Source organism: Marmota marmota, unplaced genomic scaffold (assembly GCF_001458135.2).
Source record: "Marmota marmota marmota unplaced genomic scaffold, marMar, whole genome shotgun sequence".
In the NCBI taxonomy this organism is placed as follows: Eukaryota; Metazoa; Chordata; class Mammalia; order Rodentia; family Sciuridae; genus Marmota; species Marmota marmota.
In genome coordinates this window covers 24,850,307-24,875,325 of record NW_026000101.1, presented here as the reverse complement: position 1 = coordinate 24,875,325, position 25,019 = coordinate 24,850,307, and the positions used below count along the sequence as shown (strand labels likewise).

The 25,019-nt window shown below is 34.1% G+C and overlaps 1 long non-coding RNA gene across 1 annotated transcript in view; it reads right to left on the bottom strand.

Annotated features, from left to right (window-relative positions):
• The window catches only part of LOC125610713, a 138,441-nt gene that overhangs the window by 68,450 nt on the left and 44,972 nt on the right, over positions 1 to 25,019 (bottom strand). Inside the window, exon 2 of the long non-coding RNA XR_007340714.1 lies at positions 24,098 to 24,221. This is a non-coding gene — a long non-coding RNA (uncharacterized LOC125610713). The remainder of the gene's footprint in view (positions 1 to 24,097; positions 24,222 to 25,019) is intronic.

The window sequence follows — 25,019 nt, the reverse complement described above, 5'->3', positions numbered from 1 at the left end:
TCCCATGTCAATTTCTTGTCAAGCTACAAACACCAAGCTTCTATTTTATTTACTTTAATTTTATATAAAAGCAACCAAAATGCTACATCTTTAATTTTTTTTCCTGAATTACTGGAATTGCTGTTTCTCTTCAGGCAATTCTCCAGAGGAAGAAAAAAAAAGCACATGAAGAAAATATTTGTATATTTGAAGTCTTACATTCTAAGCTCCTGTGTTTAGCTCTTGGGGAAATGACACCTTTCCTTTGGAGGAGACTACCATCAGAAAGAAAAATACCAACGTACCTGCTGTGTAATTGCAGGGCTATTATAGGGATTGAAAATGAGCAGGAAAGTTGACAATTCCTCAGCTGCCAGCCAGGACTAAAATTCTGACATTTAGATGAAAAAACATAGAGCCAGTTCTGAACTGTGATGAAACCAGGTGGTCTCTGATCCACAGGATGCTCCTAACTTCTCACAGGCAATTGAACCCCAAGAGTTATCACCCCTAATTTACGGGAAATATGATTGAATGAGGTTTAAGGAAAAAAAAAAAATAAAGCACAGGACCATGAATATTGTAATAATATTAGAAAACTTACTTGTCACACAAGAGAAGTATAAAATAGCCAACCAATTTACTTAAATTACTCATCTATAATATTTATGATGAACCATTTTAGTTTCACATTGGGTAGAGTGTGGCTTAGAGAAATTATAAGATATAGTTATACTTCAGGGAAGAAAAAAATAAGCGTACTGCTTCTTCTCTGAAGTCTGTGATTTGGAACAGTGCCTGTTTGGGAGAACAACTGTTACCAGAGATGAATGCCAATGTACCGGCACTATTTTTCTCAAAATATTTTGAGAGTGGTTGCTCCTCATTCTAATTCCACCTTGGCATTGGTGCACACATACTTAGAGGTGTGACACAGCGCAGATGTCTTCGTGTGCTGTATTACGGTCCATGGACATTTCGTGTAATCTCACTGACCTCAAGACTGGTCTCCTTGCATCCCAATAGAAGTAGTCAAGGATGAGGGCATTCAGAGTTTAAACCAATTTGGCTAGGAGACTTAGTCACACTCAGGCACAATTTCCAAAATGGAAACCATTCGGTGTTAAAGAAGTCAAACGCACTCTCTTCAGAATAGCCCTGAGACTCAGGGTCAATTCTAAGAGAATCTAACAAGAACTCTTTTGTCTGAATAGTTTCCAAATCAAATCCTCCAGCCACAGTATACAAGCTGCCAATGCCTGCCTTTCTTAATAAGAATCTATCCCTATCTGACACGGATCTGGTGGCTGACAAGTATGAAATTAATTATTCCATTAAATTGTCTTTTAAAAGGGCAATTTCAATAAAATAAATGCTGCTTGGTTTCCTACCTCCAAATCCTTTATTTATTCAATCACTTCCTGAAAGCTAATATTCAACAAATCCTCTCATCTATTCTATCTTCTTATTCAAAAAAGGACTAACTGGATTAAATATTTATTACAGTACTTTTGAAAGACAAATGGAACAGTAAACATAAATATAGCCAAGGATTTGAACTCAAATAAGTAGCTTATGCTATTTCTTACTCAAATTTCATGAAACGCTTAAAGATTCCACAACTTCATTGAGTACACAGTGGATTATGACAGGGGCTACCAGATAGTAGATACTCAAAAAAACATACACTTGATTTTTGTTGTTGTTGTTGTTCAAAAATTTTGTTACTTATTTGACATTTGTGACATTTTTAAATTTGTTTGAATTTTATAAAAAGAAATTCAATATTTTTTATTTGAGAACATGCTGTTTGCCTCTATAAATAATTTGAAGTCTTCTCCCAGCCTTCTAACTTCCTAGTACAGAACTTAAGTCATCTTACTATTAATTGACTGTTTTGTGTTACTATTTGGGTTCAATCTATGCTTGACAGGTGCAATATTTTTTTATCTAAATTATCCTCTTGATAACAACTCATTAATGAATTACTTCAATGAATTAGTCATCTACTTATCCTACCTTGACCCTTCAATTTAGCAAAGTAATCAAAACTGACACATCCAAAAAGTGGTTGACACTTTGGACAAAGAGTTAAGTGTCTGCAGCAAACAGCCCCAGAGCTATCCACATTTGAATAAGGCCTTTTTTTGTTGTTCATAACGCTACATAATTCAATTGTATTATTTGCTTCCCATGCACCAGAGAGAACTGTAAAAATGGTTGAAATGCCATAGCAAAGTGCAGACTGTCTGCTTAGTACATTTTGAATGAATCTGTTGAAGGATGGATAAATGAATGAATGCAAAAATGCTTTTTTTGTGTCAAATATATTTTTAAAATCTCTACTAATAGATTCCAGAATGTTATAAATGATGCAGTCTGGTGTCTCCTAGGTTTCCATTGCTGCAGTTGTTTTTGCAAAAACAATAAAAATAGAGTTTTAAAAATTGTCCTTAAATTCACATCTTAGAGATTAGGAGTTCCATTCGGGATGATGGAAGTAATAAAACACAGAGATTAAGAATAAAGGCTTTTCTGAGTTTGACAGACTTGGTTTCAATTTCTGGCTCTGCCATTTATTTTATGTGTAAATTTAGGTATTATCGTTAATCTCTTTGAATTTATTTTCTCACTAGTCAAATAGGGAAAAATGTATCTTACTTTATGAGATTATTCTGATCATTAAGTAAGATAGTGCACAGAATAAATTAATGCAGTGCTTGGCACATAGTAAATACTCTAAATATAACCTTAAAAATGCAAAAATCAAAACCAACAAAAATCCCATAATGTAGAGGAGGGTAACTAGGCATGAGGTAATTTTAAAAAATAGAATGATGATTTAAAGATGAAACAAGTACTTCACTCAGTTTGAAATTTTCTTTCAGTGATGTTAAACCCTGGAATTTACATTTATAAGTTAGTATATGATCCCTATTTTTCAAATAAAATGGATAACATTCAGAAACCCCAAATTTAAAATAATTCAATAAACTTTATCTACATGAATAAGTCAAAAGAAAAATTTATGTCTCAATTTTATTAAAAATGAGTAGTATGCACAGCACTACTATTAAGAGTGCCTTATCTGTACAGCTATTTCATACAGCAAGTACAGAAAATGACTCAAAAAATGACAACTGGAGCTTTTATTAAAACTAAAATATGTTCCCAGGCCTGGCAGCTGAGCTATCCATTTGATAACATGTGAAGGGATTTCCAAGGGCAACACCAAGCTCATTACTGTTCAATGCATTTTCTCATTAGTTATTCTCTCCATCAGTTGGCCAAGTTATCTGGATCAAGGCTATGCCCAAACTCACAGTACCACATAAAAAGGCCCAGAGATGAATGATCCTCTAATGCTCTTCTCATGTGCTCACCTCTCTACCTAGCTGCAATGTCTCTATTTGCTTACTTTGATTTTTCAGTACTATTTGACATGATCTTTCTCTTTTTTTCCTCTTACTAGAAAAATTTTCTTTTGCTATATAGTGGCTTTGCTTATTTGTATTATTTACTATATGGAATGTCAATTACACCCCCAGTCAGTGCACTTATCTTTTATATATATTAACATTTCAAAACAATATGATCTAATCATTATTGAATCACCATAATAGGGATCAAAGATTATGGTTATTGAGCAAAGAAGTTTGGGGGCAAGAGTGGGGAATTTGGATATGTGAAAGCATAGGGAATCTAGAAGACTAGTTAGCATTTCTCTCCAACTGAATATCTATGACATGCATAGTATTGGAAGCTTCAAAAAGGGAGTAAATAACTTCCATAAGCCATCTCAACCTTCTTCCACTTTGAGAAATAGTAGCTCAAATGACTTAAGAAGAGTTGACACTGTGAAATTTAAGACATTCCATGTTTATTGGATGCTCATTGGCCTGTTGATCACACAACCCTATCTCTAAAGTGTACTCACTATTAGCAGTGACTTGAACCACATAATGATGAAACAGCTATTTTTTTTCAATCAGGAAAACTACAAACTAATACTAAAATGAGGAGGGGAAAATCACTTCAATTGTTTATTCAACTAAGTTAAATACTTCAGTTAAAAAAAAAAAGTTGTACCCATAGACCTTTAGCAGATATAGGTTGTTCTTATTATCGAACGTAATTCCAAAAGAAACATAAATCTTTTTCAAAAAAAATTACAAAGCGACCGCTTGAAAGAACAAGATCTTATTGATGTGGTATATTAGAGGTATTATTGCAACAGGGTAAATTTTTAGACTAAAATGAAGGAAATGAAGATATTTGTTGCAATCCTCTGACTAGGAAAACATTTGTGATGATTTGGTAAATTCCAGGGTGTGCCTCATGTCCTACTGGAAGTCAATAACACTGGCTGTAACTGAGCTCTGCTGTCAAAGGCTCCCCCTCACCCCCATGGTGACCATAGGTATGACAAAGTGGAAGAGAAAATCATTCCAGAATTCAGTATAAAAATAAAATGTGTATTATTCTAAAATATTGATTTCTTTATTGACTAATATGAAATTTGATTATCAAATATAATTTCTCACTGAAACAACAGTAATATCCATCAGTGAATGTTGTCACCACTTTTGAGCTTAATCTTTGTTTTAAAAAAGTTTGATAATGTTGCTCATGTATTCACTAAGTAAATGTTTCCATTTTGTTAAAGTTGTGCTATCATAAATCTAATTATTTGGCTTAATATCAGTTTTAATTTTGATGATCTAATATGCAGAACTATCATATTTATTGTTTTTTTAAATAAACTACTTAATATAAATACAAACCATCCAAAGATAGGAGAAGATAAGATCACTTGCCCCACCAAAAATAATTGAAGTACCAATTAAATTGTTTCTTGACATATATTTTTAGTACTTTATGCGGAAATCCTTATTTTCTATGATTTCCAATATCACTGAAGAAGCTAAAATAAAAAGAGTTCTTGTTTCATTTTTTCTATTAGAGACTATCACCAGGGACAAACTTCACCTTGCAAGGTTCAAAGAGTTTAAAGACCAATTGTTTGAAAACATCAACATGAGAAACATCCACTTTCATGCATTAGTACCTGATTTAATGAGCAAAGCTGGAGAGGAGCAGGCAGAGTGGTCAGGTGACAAATTGGGAGTCCAAAAACTAAAGATGCATAAATGGGGTACGATGATTCTTCCTATCTCTATATATTAAACTAGAAGCTAACAAGACAGCAGCGAAGGATGTGTGAAAAATCACTAGGTGCAGCTCAAGAACTGAGAAAGAAATGCTGACAGGCTGGAAATGGCAAGCAAAGATAGATGGGACACAATGACAAGATGCGCTTGCATGGTGAGCTTTTTTAGCATGCAACTTATTTATTTTATGGCCATATTAGTAATACAATTGAAATGCTATGATCTGATTACATCCTTGAGTATTCAGATTACAATTCTTTTATTAGAAGCAATAAACCAAGTCCGTTTTCTAAATCCTTTTTTTATTCAATAAAGAAGAGAGTAAAATGCACATAGGGAGAAAATAAGAGCATTTCACTCAAGGGAACTCTGGGTTGCTATTTGGAGAATTTCCAGAAGATTAAGTTATAGCATTGGGAATTTATGGTTTCCAGGACTTGAGAAGCTTATTTCATGACTGCGTTTCATCCTTGTGGTTGATGTGCACTTTAGAAAAGAAAAATGTTCCGCTAAATGCATTAGCTCTCTACATAATGAAGAATCCATGCATACAAGTCCATAAGAACTAACCGGCAGTACTCCGTAATTTGCTGAATTTCTAAGTAAAGTTACTCTTTTTTTTCCTCTCTGGTTAAAGAAAAAAATGCCTACTTACTTTTCAACAGCCTACATAGTCATCCCCATGACTCAAAAACTATGAATTCAGTTTCCACCTTTAAACTTCTGTTATTTTTACAATATATAGATAAATGTTAAAGTTATTAAAATAGATGGATACATTAGGACCAGAAAATAATTTGTTTATTCCAATATTTCTGAAGCCAAGACATGTGAGATTACAGCACCAGCATTGCTGTGTATATGGTACTTCTATTTTGCAATCTGTTTATAACAGTCATTTTAACTGCCGTCACCCCTAAAAGGTAAGGTAAGGTAATTACAGTCAGGTTTTCTAGTCTCCCTCTGAACATGTGGAGGGCAATGGAGAAAACAGGCATCATATTAAAAAGTGACATCCAAATGCCTCATTTTTCAATCTGGAGAAATATAAGTACCCAGTGGTGCCCTGGGAGAACAGAAGTCATAGGACAATTTTAGTACTTCTCCATGGTATAACAATTGTATAAAATGGTATGAAACTTTGAAAACTTCTCTTTTATATTAAAACAGACATGACTATATATTCTTGGGGGAAATGACAAAATGTGTATAAATTTTAAACATAAAGCATGATTTCAAAAAAGTGGTTGTGATAACATTTCACCCCTCAAGGTATGCTTTCACTGTTCTTTGCCTTCAGAAGTGCCTTAGGATAAAAGCTGGAGAAGCCCCAGGCTGAGGAGATTTTAAGAAAACCAGTAAGATGAGCAGTATTTACTTTGGAGCTTCCTGCTACTGGGAGAAGACCATGCACTAGCAGCTGTGTAAATTTAGCCACCCTCTTAGCCTCACCCCATGTTCCTCAGCTGAGAGAGAGTGATCAGGTTAGACTTTAAGATTATTTTCAGCTCCATTTCTGACCTGTGTGGGTAAAAGTAGGGGATAGAGAGTTCCTGGGAGAAGGGAAAGATGTATGTAACTCACAGTGTTTGAACTTAAAAAAAAAATAAAAAAGAAGAAGAAGACATCTGGTCTCAAATTAGAAGTTAAAAATGAACAGAGAGGAACAGGTGAGAAAATTGCTAAGTGGTACTGTTAAATAGCACTATCATTTACTGTGCTATATGCTATATTTCAACGATTAGCCCTAAATGTGGTTAAAATCGTTTTCATTTTACGGAGAGCAATGAGACTCAGAACTGTAACTTGCCAAATGTCATACAACACATCTGGTTTGACTCCCAACTTCCTATCTTCAACACTGTGCATCACTGAATGACTGAAACTTGTAGACATAAAGAAATGGACTAATGCTACCTTGTCAAGGAGGGATACTGTTGAAGGCCACAGCCTAGTCCGGATGACTCATGGCATCTTGCCAGAAGGGAGTGGTTGAGAGGTGACACCAGGGAGCCATTGAGATTCAATTGTGGCCTTTGTGGGTGGCCTTTGTGGGAGTTCGGAAATAAAGTTTGTTTCTGCTTGAGTGGCTTGTGATTTGTGCCCAGCCAGACTGTGGCAGGATACAAGATTTACCAGTTTGTTCTAGACAGAGAAAATTTGCACAGTACTTAGTGCCCTGAGTTTAGAGATCCAGAAGTCTCTACTAACTCTTTGAAGGGAAAAAAGAAAAGATAAAATAAAAGGGAAAGTTAGAAGGGAAAAAGAGACAAAGGGAATCAACTCTAATTCCTTCCTTTTCCCAGAATGCCATTCTTTTTAGCTTAAATTTTGAACTCCTTAAAAATGAAAATGCATTGACTGGTTCTGAGATTGTATCAGTCATGTGTAACTACTGTAAATTAATTTCTGCTTCTTCCCAAAGAGCAGATTTTGAAGAGGAGGGAAGCTGTTACAGGATTCTGGTGATAGTGGTCAGTTTGCACCACTCCTTACCATTCTTGACTGCCTCCAGCATGAAAAGTAATACAGGTTGTGTCTCTGTGACCAATTAAAAAGAATGGTTGCAAGTAACAGAAATGCCTTTGAGCTGGGGCATATAATATTGTAGGAATGCAAGGCTTCAGGGAAAATGTGAACCAAACTCCTTGTGGCTTATAGATAGCCCAGTGAGTCCCTGGCTCTCTGCCTCTTTCCTCTGTTCATTTGTTTCTGTTTCATTCTTCCTCTAGTATGACTGGCTTTCGTCATTTCTTCAATTGCATAAGGAAAACCACAGTTGCCAACAGTCACCTAGTATACATTTCTATTCCTAAGTCAGCACACATTAAAATGACTTGGACACTGGAATATCAGGCTCAATTCCAAATCATTAGCCCTCCTGGTTGCTCAAAGCCATGGAAAGTCGGGCTACTGTCATTATAACCATGTGAATGGCAGAGAGGAAGAAGGAGTTTTCAAGAACAGAAAACCATCAAAAGTTGGAGTCATAGCCCAACTAGGATCTACTCTACAGAAGGAAATATTCTCCATTAAATAATTGGATAATTCATGGATCCATCAGGATTTTTTTCCCCAGAAGTCTCCTGAGTCAAGATTTTATTACTTAGATGGTTAGATTGTAACACAATTCCCCAAAATATCTCTAGAGAATAACTTTAATGTTGTAGTTGTATTACATTTATTCATATCCTTCTTTCTATAAAGGCTTTGGGGCAGCTCACAAAAAGAAAATATGATTTTCTTAATGTAGCCATGGCTATAGAACATTAAAATAATGTGACTAAACTCACTATCAGGCTTGGTGTTAAATCTGATATTAAGACTCACAAATCCTCATATTTTAGTTGCCTAACTCGGGAGCAGAGCACATCAAATAGAGCTGTTTGAGATATTCAATGCTCTGATCCATCTGTCAAATAACCACAACTATGCCTGTATAATTTACGTGAAATTGGGAGAAATCTTTCTCATGTTCAGTAAGAGTAAGACTGCCTGCAAAATAAAACTCACAGAGAAATTCTATCTGCAAAATACTTTTTAGTTTCATGGTTAAAGGTCTATGAAATTCTGTTATGAATAGTGTCAGAAGGTACTTGAGTCTCCTTTCATTCATTTATTCATTCACTTGTTCAATGAATATTTACTGAACACACCTCCTCTGTGCCAAGTACCATGATATAAGTAATACATGGGAAAGGCACAGTCTGTGATCTCTAAGCTCAAAGTCTACTCAACAAGACTATACATTCAGCGCTATAAAGATGAAGTACAGTGAACCAAGAAAACAAAGAATAATCCTGACCAGGATGATTCAAAGACAGCTCACCTCCGAGGTATCTTCATGGTGGTCTTAACAGGACTACAAATAGTTAAATATGGCTAGAGTGCACAACTTGAAAAAAGAAAGTAAGCTACTGTGAGAAATGTGATTGTCTTCTTATTACTTCTTAAAAGCAAGTATTCATTCTATTAACAAACACATAAAGAGTACTCACTATCTGTTCTTAACATGTTCCCTCAGAGATTCAACTAGGAGCAGGTGTGCTGTACTTTCTCCCATGTACTGTAAAACTCAAGGCCCTAGCTCGCAATCAGAATCCCTAATTCCAACTTTCTGGGCTTCATGTAAGACTTCAGCCACTAGGTCGACTTATTCACAGGAACTAAATTTCCATCAACAGCAACTTTTCTTGGAATCATTTCTTCCTAACTTCCAAAACACCAAAGGGTTGAGTCACTTTAGGATAGAATGTGAGTTAATGCAGAACAATGTTATGATATAAGGATATTTCCCAAATTTCTCCATGGATGAGCACCATCTTTCTCATTCCTCCACTGTGTATTGTGGAAGCCGTTAGACTCTACCACTACTCCTACCCCATCCACTGTTCAATTTTCCCATAGTTTTCTAGACTCTATTCCTTCTCAAAATTCTTCCTCAATCTGGTTTCTGAATTACAGCATCACTAGGAACTTTACTCTCATGAACACCAATGCTATTTAATTCAACTAACGAAAGCACCTTACTCCAAAATTTCAAGACTCCATAATCTTTTGTATCTCTGTACCCAAGCTCAATTCCCACTATATCCCTCAAAATTCTTTTCAACCGACCCTCATTGGGACTCTATCCAAGTCCATTCTTTATGCACTATATTCAATGATTATACATATTAAAGAAAAAAATAACTAATTTCCTTACTTTATTATCAAAGATAGTTCACTTCTTTCTTTATAGCTTTCTGCCAAATAGGCCTTTTAATCATTATAATTAATGTAAGTATCATTTCAACATTGAATATTCTTCTAGCTAAAGTGAAACTGGCTTGACATCTTCCTTCGACTGGGCTAACTCATCATAATGAACAATAAAAGTTCTGTCAGAATTTTTCAAATGAATAATATAACTCCACCCTGTTCCTTTTGCTAAAATGGGTGAATTCCAGGCTAATAAAAAGATCCCTTTGAGATCCTCTGGCTGTATGGATATGTAGGAATTTTCTTAAGCCTCATATTTGAAGAATAAGAGTTCACAAAGAAAGCTAAGTCATCTCTAATCTACTTCTAGAAAGGACATATAGAAAAACATTAAAGACAGAAATATTTAGGAACAACATTTCTATGTTAAATATTAAATCCTCGTGTGACTCTACAAAAGAGAGGATATAAGCTTTCTATCCCTAGGGTTGTTAAAAAAAAACAGTAAACATGTCTCAGATTATTTATTCAGATTAAGCTACACTTTGATCTAGCAGATAGATATGTTGGTCAGTTACTTCAGGGTTACCACTCTACCTTGTGTATCTGTGTGGGTAGCTTTGGGACATCTCATCCCTGGCTGCTGTTCTTGTCCTTCTCTTCCTCTCTCTCATTTTCAGTTTCCTCATCACCTACCCTGTAAGAACCCTGGCAGAGAAATATTATAAAGTTCTAGAATTGTCTTGTTCCTAAGATTTAAATACCATCTTTATCAAAAAATCGTTATCAAGGGTTGGTATGCTTTGGACAACATGGTATGCTGAATCAACATGGGGACTGAGGTGAACCCTCTCAAAGACATTTGAGCTCTTATCACGTTAGAGAAAATAATCTCGATGGGAAAAGACGCCTTAAGATGTTATTTTGTGCTGAAATTCGTTCTCAAAATAATTTTTAAAATTTTAGTTGATTACTGAGTAAAACAGTAGTTTGGACTCTGTCAGTATAACCGACTGTAGAGTGACAGGGCATACCTGACCCTTGCCATCTTAAAATCAGTTTTCGGTTCATTTTGGCATGATCTATAGAGGTGTTCATTTTATTTTTCAATATTTGTCAAGAAGAGATTTTCAAGTATATTCTTTAGGCCCATTGAAATGTGTAAATGATCATTTTGGTTTAGAAAATATTTATGATAGCTCTAATAAGCTCACACCAGGGTCAGTTAAAAAAAATTCCCCAAAGAAAATAGAAGCTAGAATTTTGCTAGAAGCTTGAACAGTAAATAAAATTATATAAATGCAATACTTATGGGAAAAAAATGTAGAAGTTCAAACGGCAACAAAGAATACCTTCCTTGAACATATTTATGTTCATTTTCAAATGACAAGGAAAAAAAAACTTATCTGACTTATCTAAAATAAAAGATTATTTACAAGAATCTGGTGCTTATTCTAATCTGTTAGAGTAAAATCTGTGTAAAAATATTTTCATCTAAAATATATAAATATTAGCATACAGTTTGTGAGTTTCTTTTTTTCTTTCTTCCTTTTTTATGGTTTTATTGTTACCTATTGCTATGTAACAAGTCACCCCAAAACATAAGAGCTCAGAACAATAACAAAGAATTATTGTCTAACACTCTCTCTATGGGTCAGAAATTTAAGGATAGTTGATCTGTATGGTCCTGTATTAGCCTGTTACAAGGTTGAGGTTAAGATGGTGACCACATCTGCAGTCATCTGCAGGCTTACCTGGGGTTGGAGAATCCACGGCCAAAATGGCTCACTTACATGGCTGTGGGCAGAAGACCATGTTATCTCACCACATGGAACTCTCCACAGGGCCACTTGAGTGTCTTCCCTAAAAATGGCTTCTTGTTTCCCCTAGAGGGAGTGATCCTTGACTAAAAGAAGCTGTGATGCCTTTCATGACCTATTCTCAAAATATATATCATTGCTTTGGGTTCTCTATTAGTAGCACTCTTACCTATAGAATGTGTAGCCCCACTCTGCACTAGTTCCATGTTACATTTGCCAGTCATCACATCTTGAGCCATCCATTAGATGAATCAGCCACCTATCATTCACTAATGATTACTCGAACCTTCAATAGAATAGGTCCACTAAGTGTTCAAGGATGGGCTCAGCCCATCAACGAAAACCATGTCTCCCTCCTGAGAGTAGAAACTGGCACCACCAGTGACTTTTCTAATTATTTCTCTGAGCTATTGGTTCAGGTACTCCTTCTTCCAAGTCCAATGTTTGCATTCCTGGGCCAGTTCAAGGCTAATCCTACCCTTGCCAGTGTAAGTCTTCTCTTACCTCTTATTCTGAGACAAGGCAGTTTTTCCAATTTCTGCAGCCACCACCATACCTGTGAAGGGTATAGGTGTCTCTTTATGTCTATTTTCCTTAGTTGTGCATGAATGTAATTATGATATGTTATTACCAGAAATTTCCTAATGGAATTATATAATTAAAGAAAGGTATGGAAAGCAAATAATTATTACATGTTACCAGGATATTTGGTAAGTACTTTACCTACAGCATTTCATTTTATTCTCCCAATCACTCAACAAAGTGGAATTTAATCAGTCCCATTTTGCAACTAAACCTAATATTCACAGTAGTTACATAAATAGTCAAGGAACCCCTTGCTGCTCAGTTGAGTCAAAATAAATTTATCTTCTGAAGGTAAATCTATGACCTTTTCACTCTATAATGTTGCCTTTAAGTTTATTAGAATTTTCTAAGAATAATTACAGAAATGTTTAAAAAAAGTCACAAAATCTATGGAACCTATAAATCTACATACAGGTTCCTAATGTCTGACTTATACTATAATCAAACTGTATACTTGCTTAATAAATTCTATTTCAAATTCTAGATAAAAAAAATGAATCGTGATTTCTCAGTGCTATTTATATACTACTATTTTATATATATGGTTTTCTAGAATGTTGTAATCTAGTTTTAAGTAGAGTATATATAAATAAAATATTTCCTTTCATAGTATTATGGTATAAATATCTAAGATATTATACGTGTACAGAGGAAACTTCTAGAAGATATCTAGATGATTTTTGGAGCTGCCTTTCTGTTTTATAAAAGGTCTCCAAAAGCTATGAAATAATCTTTTTTTTTTGCATGGTATAGAAATTTTGTTGTACTAGAATGATCAGTGATAAGATCTCCCTCCTGTTATTCTACTGGAATAAGCATGAGTGCTTTTATCAGTAATTATTCCTAGGACTTCTGTAGCCCTCTTCCTCAGATTTTTGACCATTAGATCCAAAAAATAAATATCATTTTGGCTCCAATTTTCTCTCAGCTAATCAAATCTTCATATTTTTTATGTTTGAAATAAACTCCATTTTTACTGAAGAATCACAGGAGCTCCTTAGGTCATAAGAAATAATCCTAAAAGGCTATCATCATTTCCTTCTGTAAGGAATTTATCAGTGACGTCTAGATGATGCAAACAGTACAAAAGTCAGAGGTAATTTCCCCAAAGTTCATTGAATCTATTCCTGTTGGGCATGAGCACTCATTACAAGAAAGTTCTGTTCAGACTAAGTGGAATTAAAAATATAGATTATGCTGGGCCAACAATTATGAGTCATCTGTTGGAGAACCAGATGTATTCAATATTTGTTATGAAGGCCAGAATTGAAAAACATCTAAAGTTATGCTTAAGAGGAAAAAAACCCCTCTCTATTTAATATTATATAGAAAATATCAAATTTACCTCTGTACTAACTGGGAGCAGTACTCATGACCTGGTAAGAAACACTAATTAATTTCTAGGTTCTCTGCTCTTGTCCTACAAAATAAATTATAAAACAACAAGTGAAAATAACCTTTTAAATAATGTTATGTTAGTTATTTTGTTCATACTGTGTGATCTTGTTTTTGTTTAGAAGTCTCCATTTGTGAAAAAAAGGAAACCTTTCAAAGAAGATCATTCATCTCTATGTGATAAAATTAGGTTATGAAATAATGCATAATCTAAGCCATTCTGCATTAACACAAAAAGCCCACAGGAAGAAAGACATCTAAATTCCAATTCAGTGACAATATTGAGATTCAAACAATTGTTTCTTCTCCACTGTAGCCAAAGGCATTTATAATATAAGACTTCATTGCAATGGATAAAGAAAATGATTATCTGATTTAATAGAGGAAGAGAAAGAGCTCTTATTTTAGCCCTGCTGCTTTGGTGCTTGCTGCCCATACTCAATGAAACTGCCTGATCAAAGAGGCACCTGTAACGGTTTTGTTTTTTTTTTTTGTGGCCTTTGAACTTTAGAACCAAGTCTAACGCCTTTTAAAAAGTATTAGGCCCAATTGGACACAGGGTCTGAGATAAGAGCTGTAGCTCTAAAAATCACATCATCTTGAGTTCAGACTCCAGAACCAATATATACCAGCTTTTATTTTAGACAAATTCATTAATATCTCTAAATATAAATTAGCTATTTTAAAAAGTGGGGATCAAAATAGTATATATTCCAGTGAGTCATCTTAAGAATTTAATGTAATAAGGCTTATGGAACACCAAGTCCAACACCTGGCGCAGAGTAATGTCCAACAAACAGCAGCTGTTGTACTTAAGTTTGGCTCTTTCCAATACTACTTAAGTGTCTGATGGTGATGGAATACAAAGGAAAATATCTCAATAAGTACCTTCCCAAAGGGCAAGCACTTTGTAAATTTGATTATTCCCATTTTAAGCAGAATATTTCCCACTCAAACATGAAACTGTCTTTTCAGCTGCTTTGCACTGCTTTTTAAGAAAAATTCTTTAGATGTTCTGATTAATTTTTATTGATATTTCCTAAATTCTTTGCAGTTAGTTCCCTCGTTTATTGTTGTTAATAGCCTTTATCCTAACGCACTCAACAATATTATGTGCAAGAGAAAGTTTCAGTCCTTTTTATTTTTTATTTTTTTGTATGCATGTTCTTTAGACTTACTACTTTATACTCTGTCCACATAGACCAAGGTTAAGTAGGTAGCAGTGAATTTAGATAGAGCAACATTTAGCTAAGAATAATTTTATACTAAAATTAATTTTATTTAATTCAATAAATGACAACTCTCTACATCACCTCCATTGGCAAGGGCTTACCACAGGAACAAAGGCTCTTGAAAGTAAAGAACTTATATTAGCCAGAAATCTTAAAATACCTGTTTATTTGTTGCAGCAATCTAGAATTTTTGGACATTTAGCCTTAGAAAGACTCCTGTAAATAGATATAATAACAACATATTTCCTCATATACACTTGTATACATGCACATTTATAGTCTTTGCTATTCCTGGTACTGTGTACATTTATAAGAAATATTTTAAAACATACTTGAATTACATTCAGGCACTGTAGTTTTGGGAGGGTAATGGAGTAACAATAGCAGTTAATACATTACATCCTTTGTAACATGTTTAAATGTTTCAACAGCTCTATTAGACTTCAAACATGAGCATAAGGAGTAATTCACATAAGGTACATGTCAGTCAATTCATGTGCAAACTTCACAACCCAAGTTCTCCTCTCTCAAAATCATATGGCATTTGTTGCATAACTAAAAGTAGATTCCATTATTTCATCAAGATATAAACTTATTTATTCTTCAGTATTAATCATCAAACAGAATAGAATTTTGTATATAACATGATTGAATATGTTAGATAGTGCATTATTCTTTAGAAAGCAGAAATCATATAATATTTCAACTATGATATGTTGTCATGGAAACTTTTTAATTTTTTCTATGGTGTCAAACTACTTATTTCCATTATCAAATGCCAAGAAAAAAGGAATGAAAAAAAACTATAGTTTTTCTATAGTAAATCATGAGAAATTATGGATAAAAATCCTTTGAGAAGAAAAATAAAGTTCACAGATTTCTTGAAATACAGTAAAGATAGTTTTCTTCCACATATGCTAAATAGTTAAAAAATGAAACTCTATTTTTGTTAACTACCACCTAGATATGGGGGGGAGATAAATTTTAGTTAGGAGTTTTAGATTCTTGTTTATATAATTGAATAGGTTTAAAAATTTTAAAAGGTTCAATTATCACAGCAAATAATATCAATAGGCATGGTATTCTATAGTCCAATTTTTCCAGACCAGACTTTGCCAGTTTAGGTTCAGATATTGACACTTCACCAAGATATGTGTTGAGTGGGTTCATCTCAAGATAAAAGAAAAAAATGGTAAAAAAGGAAACTTTTTTTGTAATTCTTTCCATGAAAATATGATGATTTTGGCATATGTTTATCAACTCTCCTAAAAATCCATAGTGCATGTATAAATATATCCACAAGAGAATAACAAATGGTATTGTCACATTTTCCCAAGATGTCTGATAATCATATCACTCACCTGTTTTCTTATTTTGAGTTTTGAAAACTAATGTTTGATTTTTAAATCACCATTACATGTCAGGATGTGTCCTGTAGGTGGAGAGGCGAGCATTGTTTTGTACAATTGACAAAAAGTCCATTTAGAATGGGTGCATTTGTTTTTCTATTTTGAATATCAGAAAGCTATGGATCAGGATTTACATCATTCTAAGTTATGGAGTCAGGATTCAAATCCAGGTCATGTGACTTCTGAATTTTCTTTTTCCCCAGTCCTGTGAACCTGGGCCTTTTGTATGCTAAGAAAGCACTCTACCACTTAAAGTTAAATCCTCAGCCCAAGAGAGGAAATTATATTAGAAGAGAATCAAAGCTTTATCTGTTGCTCTTATTTTAGGAAAGTGAAAATCAAGCAGTCAATTAGAAAGCTGAAATTAAGAATTTTACAGTGTTTTGCCTTTCTATTATTTTTATAGTTTCAGTGAAGCAGAATTCATAGGTTCCTTATAGTTTATAAGAGAACTGCTTTTCTTTTCTCTACTTTTTTCTTGTTCAAATAGTGCTTTGACATATAGTACTTCATGAACATATATGCTGATAACTGTTATTCCTCCTTTGCCTTTTTCTAATCCTTCTTTTCAGGCATTCATTGATTCAACAAATATTTATTGAGACGTTGTTATGAAAGAGAATTCTCCTAGGAAGTAGTGATGTATTGATGAGTCCCAAGAGTCATGTCCTCATAGAACTTAAATTCTAATGAGATTAAAAAAATTAAATCCATTACAGATTGCAAAGCATTCTACAAAAAAAAATCAAAGTGATAAATCGATAACATCAAAAACAAAATTTACACTGCAGAAAGGGTGTTTCCACTGATAACTGAAAGAGGACAAAGGAACCAGTTTTGAAGAGTGAAGTGAAGATTATTTCAGAAGGAGGCAACGGCAAATTTCCTAAGTAATAAATAATTTGATATGTCAAGGGGATGCCTTGACTTACACATTGTTCTCAGGTAAGCTGCATTCAGTTCCTTGCCAGCTGAGTTTTATTCTAATAGAAAACCATAGTAAAATTCAAAATTCATTTTTTTGATCCATTGCACAACAATTATGATGTGGGTTCCAACAATTATGATGTGGGTTCTAGACCTGAATGGTTTAACCCTGCCTCTGCCCAGAGTGTACTTTTGGGCATGATACTCAACCTCTCTATCACCTCATCATCTGAAACATGACAATAATAGAATCAACTTCACAGAACTATTACAGAATTAAGTGAGTTAACATTGGTAGACTGCTTAGGAAAGAACTTTGTTTCTATAGAAAAATTGAGAAATATCCTTTGCTGTTAGAAAGGCTATTGTAAAAAAGATGAAAGATAAGTGTTGAAATGAATATGGAGAAAAGAGGGCCCTGGCACACTGTTGGTGGGAATGTAAATTAATACAGCCATTATGAAAAATAATGTGGAGAGTCCTCAAAAAATTAAAAATAGAACTGCCAGATAATTAATCAACCCCCCTAGTGGGTATACATCCAGAGGTAAGGACACCAGTATGTCAATGAGACACCTACTTTCTGTGTTCATTGCAGCACTATTCACAATAACCAAAATTTAAAAATCAACCTAAGTGTCCATCAAAGGAGGAATGGAAAGAAAATATGGTGTATATATACACAATGGAACTCTATGCAGCTTCAAACAAGAAAATCTTGCCATTTGCAACAAAACAAATGAAACTGAGTGACATATTATTAAATAAAGTAAACCAGGCACAGAAAAACAAATGTCATATAATCTCTTATACGTGCACTCTAAAAATAATTGAACCCACAGAACAGAGAGTAGAATGGTGATTAACCAGAGCTGGGGAAGGGAGAATGTTGTGGGGAGATATAGGCCAAAGGATATAAAATATTAGAAGAAAAATATTCAAGAGGTCTATTGTATAATACAGTGACTATAATAATAACATAATAATGTTTTGCACTCTTGAAAATTCCATGTGTGCACATATTTAATTGTTTAGAATAGAAAAATTGTTGAAATATCTCCTTTTAAAACTAGGCTTTGTGAATTAGTTTTTCTTCTGCATTGTTAATATGAATAAACTCAAGATTAGGACAACAATGAAATTTTTAAAAAATCAAATTTTAAGCAATAACTTTTTCATAACTTCATATCAATATATAAGATTCAAATTTGAATGTCATTTCTAGGAATAAATTTATTTGCTCAAGCACTGCATATGACTACATTAACCCAAATAAAAAAAATAGAAATATTTTCTGTTCTTTGATGCATATACAAAATTTATCAGTGCTAAAGGACAAATATATTTGAATAAATATATTCATTTTCAACCTCTCACAACATTCTGTTTTCCCCTACTGTTTGATTTTTAATTTGTATTTTTATGCCCATCATATAAACGATGGATTTCCTGTTGCTCTTATTTTATTAAAGGTCTGTAGTGGTCGAGCACACATTTCACATTCAATGCAATGTATTAATAAAAAGAATTTACATATACTAAAATTAACATAAATTTTACTGCTATTTATGCATCCAATCCAGTCATACTCAAGGCAGGTAATGGGTTGTTTGTCTATGTTGCAAATGGAAATAAATCAAGTTATTCATACATCTCAACTGCAAATCCCTCATTGTGATATTTTTACACTTTTCTCTTATGTATTTGTCTCTTAGCAGTATTTCTTGATGAGGCACATGCAATAGAAGTTTAAATTTTTTAGTTTAATGACTTTAAACTCCAGGGAAAGGATCTTCAATAATTTTTAAAATGCAATATATACTACTAGCTTCTATAGAAGATTTTCTAACTCTAACTTCAAAGTATAATTAAAAACCTTTGTTTCTGCAGCAATCTCAATCTCTTCATGGCTATCCCACAATTCTTCCAGTTTCTAAGTCTCTCTCTTCCATTTCTGGTATGCCTTCCCTCAAACCAGCTAGAGCTAATCTGTTTAGAACAATACCACCTGGGTTCTTTGCTAGTTACCCTCAAAGGTCAAAACAAAGCATGGACCAGACCATTTCCCCTTTTGGAAATTCAAAGTATATTAAGGAATGGAAAAAAAATGATTAAAACTGAGTTACAAAATGGTGGTATATCTAAAATGCTTATATTTAAGAATTTAATGATTTGCCTTTGGCACAAACAGAAATACAAAGAAATTTAATTTTGCTATTCTGAGATAATTGCAGGATTTGCAAAAGTTAATTAAATAATTAGAATACAAAAGACAGCAGAGTTCAGGAAAAAAAAGACATAGAAATAGAGTTTTATGATGAAGAAGATAGCCTGGTAAGGGGTTTCTGGGGCATTATATGTACCTTATTAAGAAGTTGAGGCCTTTCATGAATGACACCAGAACTAAAGGGTCTTTTTGTCCTTGCTTAGTCAAGTACAAGTCAACAGAAACTCAACAAAGCACAAACATTGTCCTTTTCTGTTGTGTAATATTGTCCTTTCCAATTTCTTGATCCTGATTTCCTGTATATAAAATATTATTTTGTTTTTATAATAATCCTTTTAAATCCTTTGTCAAAACAGTTATGGCTTCATCACATAAATTCTAGAACAGTATTTGCCATTATAGAAGAAAAAAACATCATAGCAGTATTCAAAATATTTTCTAGAAATTTGTTTTTACTTCCTGGTCACACACAGATTAACTTAATGTTAATCTTCATGTAAAGATTAACATTACTCTAATTACCTCACTCCTCTTCTGACTGCAAAAGAGATTATTATTACTATTAATATCACTAGAGTTAATATTTATTGAATGCTTACTATGTGTATAGTAAGCATAGTAAGGGCATTTTATGTGCATCATCTTACTCTATTTTCGCATCATCCATTAATTATCTAATAAAGCTTCCTCATTTTACAGACATAATACCAACTGCCCACTTAGAAAGCTTGAAACAAACAAACAAACAAAAAACAAGTTAGTAATTGTAGCTTCTCTCTCATAGAGAATAAGAATTTTATGCCTTGGAATAACAATTACTGCCCAGAATGGACTTGACTACTTTAATCTCAATTAAAATACAGAAAATAAACCTCTTCACAGTTAAAAAAAAAAAAGCCTGAATATTGAAAATAAAATTCTATGCGTAGAAGAAAGCAAATATACTAAATGAAGAGAAATGAAAGTTAGCATAAACGCAAAAATCCCTTGAAAAATAACTTGACTTTGACTATTACAGCCCACTCTTCCACCCACCCTCTCACAGATCTTGCCATGTGAGTGTGGACATATCTTCCTAAATTAGAAAGAGAACCAAACTTGTGGCTGTCCTTCACATTGTCTCACTGCTTCCTACAAAGCACTGGGGGAAGAGATTGTGATAGCTGAGTAGGTGGAGAAATTGTACAGCTATGTCATACCATGAAGAAAAATGAAGAAAGTAGCACCACTGAAGACACTGCTCAAAAAATATATTAAGTCTGCAAAGTGTGTGATGGAGGATGATTTCTTCTTTAGAAAATATCCTTTTGCATGGACTCCAAAAGATACCTGGAGATGGCAGTGCTATAGATGAAAGGGGCATATGTTACCTTTCCAAATACATAAAGTATCCACAAAGTAGGATCTTTGAGTCAAGTGGTGGGCTTTAGGATTCAAAAACAACAACAACAAAAAACGATTACAATGCATCACCAGCAATAGAACTCAAGATAGAAGAAGGCTTTGACTCTCATATGGCAGCTTTAGTGCAAAGACATGCCAAGTTCCCATTAGGTGTTAGAATTCTGAGACATAAATCTAGACTTGGATTAATTGAAATCATTGTTATGTTGTCCGGAAGCAATATTTTGCATAAGTAACCATTTTGAAATTGTGTGTACTTTTAGGAATAGCTGCTTTTATGAATACATGGTAACATTCAAAATAGTCCTAATTGGAAATTATTGGTGAATTTTTTTTCCAAATTCTTGCCCATCTAAAAATTGGGCTTTTTGTCACTATTACAAAATTTGCCTTATTTTTATGGTGCTGGAAGAACCAGAAATCCACATGCAGCAAAATGAAACTAAACCCTTATCTCTCACCATGCACAAAACTCAACTCAAAGTAGATCAAGGACCTCAGAACTAGACCAGAGACCCTGAACCTAATAGAGGAAAAAGTAGATCCAAATCTTTGTCACATTCAATTAGACCTTGACTTCCTTAACAAAACTCCTAAAGCATAAGAAATAAAATCAAAAATTAATAAATAATATGGATTCAAACCAAAAAGATTCTTCTCAACAAAAGAAACAATCAATAAGGTGAAGAGAGAGCCTACATTTTGGAAACAAATTTTTGCCACACACACATTAGATAGAGCACTAATCTCCAGGATATATAAAGAACTCAAAAAACTTAACACCAAAAAAACCAAACAACCCAATTAATAAATGGGCTAAGGAGCGGAACAGACACTTCTCAGAAGAAGATATACAATTGATCAGCAAATATATGAAAAATTGTTCAACATCTCTAGTAATTAGAGAAATGGAAATCAAAGCTACTCTAAGATTTTATCTCATGCTAGTCAGAATGGCAGTTATCAAGAATACAAACAACAATAAGTGTTGGCAAGGATGTTGGGGGGGAAAGGGACACTTATACATTGCTGCTGGGATTGCAAATTGGTGCAACCACTCTGGAAAGCAGTATGGAGATTCCTTAGAAAATTTGGAATAGAATTACCATTTGACTCAGCTATTCCCCTCCTCAGTCTATACCCAAAGGACTTAAAATCTTCATACTATAGTAACACAGCCACATCAATGTTTATAGCAGCTCAATTCACAACAGCTAGAATGTGAAAGCAGCCTAGATACCCTTCAATAGATTAATGGATAAAGAAACTGTGGTATATATACACAATGGAATATTACTCAGCATTAAAAGAGAACAAAATTATGGCATTTGCAGGTAAATGGATGGAGTTGAGAATATCATGCCAAGTGAAGTAAGCCAATCCCAAAATGTCAAAGGTCAAATTTTCTCTCCAATAAGTGGATGCTGATTCATAATTGTGGCAGCATGGGGCACATGGAAAAAATGGAGGAAATTTGATTGGGCAAGAAGGAGGGGAGTGGGGAGAGGGTATGGGGCAGGAAAGATGGTGGAATGTTATGAACATTATTGCCCTAGGTACATGTATGACTGCACATATGATACGATGCTACACCATGTACAATCAGAAAAATGAAAAGTTGTGCTGCAATTGTGTACAATGAATCAAAAATGCAGTCTGCTGTCCTATATCCCTAATTAGAATAAATAAATTAATTTTTAAAAATGTCCCTCATTTTACATTAATAGTTAGTACTCTGTGTAATTTTACACAAGGTATATTAACTATTGCTTAATTTGCAGTGAGAGTGAAGTACACCCGTTAATTTAGAGTTCTAGATGAAATGTCCAACTGGAGCCAGAAAATCTGGTCATAAACTCATCTCTGACCTGACTTGGTCATGTGACCATAGCAAGTCTACTTTGATCTCTCAGGCTCATTTCCCCTGTTGGTGAAGGAGGTGATGAGAACAGATAATAACCAAGGGGGACAAGGAAGGAGGAAAAGAATCAAACTTTCTTTGAGCTCTAAATATACACAATATATGAAATCAGAGTAAGAAAACACCACTCCCTATCCTAGACAAATATCTCAAGGAAAGGCAAACAAAACCTAATGCTCATTTCATTAATTTTACTAAGTAGTGTATCTCTAAAGCAAAAAGACAGTCTGGTAAAGTAGGGCCCTCTGGCCCAATCCATTTTGCAGACAAATTGAGGATGCTGTGAAAAATATGCCACCCACAGCAGCCCAGCTTTAATGTGAAAGTTCAGTGATTAAAAAACAAACAAGCTCACTGCTTTTTTTTATGGGTTCATAACCATCTAAATGATTTCTACACAAACTTGGCTTTGATCATTCACCTTACAAAAGTTGAAGCAGTGAATATGAAATCTACTCTACAATGACATGGCATGATCTGACACTAAAGAGACGTGGTTTTCTTCTCAATAAAGAACCCATGGTTTTCATCTGTTAGAATGGAGTGCAGCCGCATCTCAAAACTGATGGATTTGAATGAAATACAAAAGGGCTAGTTAGCACGCATGCATTCTCAAGATAAGAAATTTAATGATTCTAGGAAAAATGGCATTGCTCCCATTAAAATTTGGAGATTTGCTCATTGCTCTGTGGGTCCCAGATGTCTAATGCCTTACTTTCTCACTGAGGGAAAGTTGAATTGCATTTATCAATAAAGCGGCACATAGCAAACAAGAATTTTCCAAATCATAGTACAGAAACTGCTCTTTGGAAGTAAACAGCTTGTTATTTAAACTTCATTGCTGAACATTTAGGTTATTGACATGTGAAAACTTCTATAATCATATAGACGTTCTACTGTGTTCATAATTTAGAGGTTTAATTTACACTTTTCACCTTCAGAAGAATTATCCTCTTCTTTCTCACCCAGGATCCAGGAGAACTTAGTTGGGGTAACTTTTTCAGTGTTGGAAAATGTTTCTATAAAGGGATTTGTCAAACAATTTTTGATGCACAATTACTGTTAGAGTGTGTCATTGTGCAAAGACCTTCTTTAACTCAAAACTGTCAAACGTTCACTATTAATTGGAATTAACTAATAATTAACTAGTTAATTAGAAATGCTTAGATTTCAATCATCTTAGAATTTAAATGTCTAAGACTCTAAAAGAAAATGTCTAAGAATCTAAAATATAAAAGATGTTATGGAGGAAAGACTCCAGCAAGGATTTTTGTTTATTTTTGCTTTCTGAGAAAGAGAACCAAAACTTCCCTAGAGGGAAATTACCTTAAAATAAAAGGGAGTTCAAACCTGGTTTGAGTATGTGAGTCCACATCAAAAAGCAGCAGAGTTTCAGGTGATGACACTGTGCTCCCGGTGTTCTCTGGTCTGAATTCTTCTGCTGATAGTGCTTGTCAAAAACCAGAGAAAGAAAACAGGAAATGTATAAGATCTGGGTCCAAAGTTATTAAACATCCAAGAGAGTGCTGCTTTGTGGTTTCTATAGCAGAAAGGAATACAAATGAATAAGATTATCACTTAGAGGGCACAAAACCTAAACACAGGCAAGAGCATCAATCCTGGAAATGAACATGAGGGAGAGGATGACTTGACAGGAACCATGCTAGTCTGCACCCAGAAGAGGAAGCAAAATTGTGGAGATGTCCCTGAGCATGCTAGAGACACAATAGCTTTCCTGAGCACATATAAGATTAGTAAACCTGGGGTGGGGGGTAATATATCTCTGACCTTGAAAATTATAATCCTTATGATGAATGACCATAATTTCTCCATATAGCTATTTTTACTGAACTTTTTCTACAGGATTACAGATTTTGTGATCCACTAGATCCTTTTCTGCAAGATTTAAAGAGCAGTATCAACTAAGCACAACTGCCCTAGTCCACCATAATATGTCTTTCTAAATATGTATGAATTTTCACCAAGACAATAGCTTCAACCAGATCCATGTCTTGCACCAAGACCCCACAAAGATCTCCTAGAATATCAAATAGATTGTCATATCCTATTGCTCAAATTTATTATTTGGCAAGTACTGTGGTTAAATGAGTGCCAGAAAGCATTATGGAGGTTCCTCAAAAAACTAAGAATGGAACCACCATTTGACCCAGTTCAGTTGTACCACTCCTCAGTATATATCAAGAGTTAAAATCAGCATACTACACTGACACAGCCACATCAATGTTCA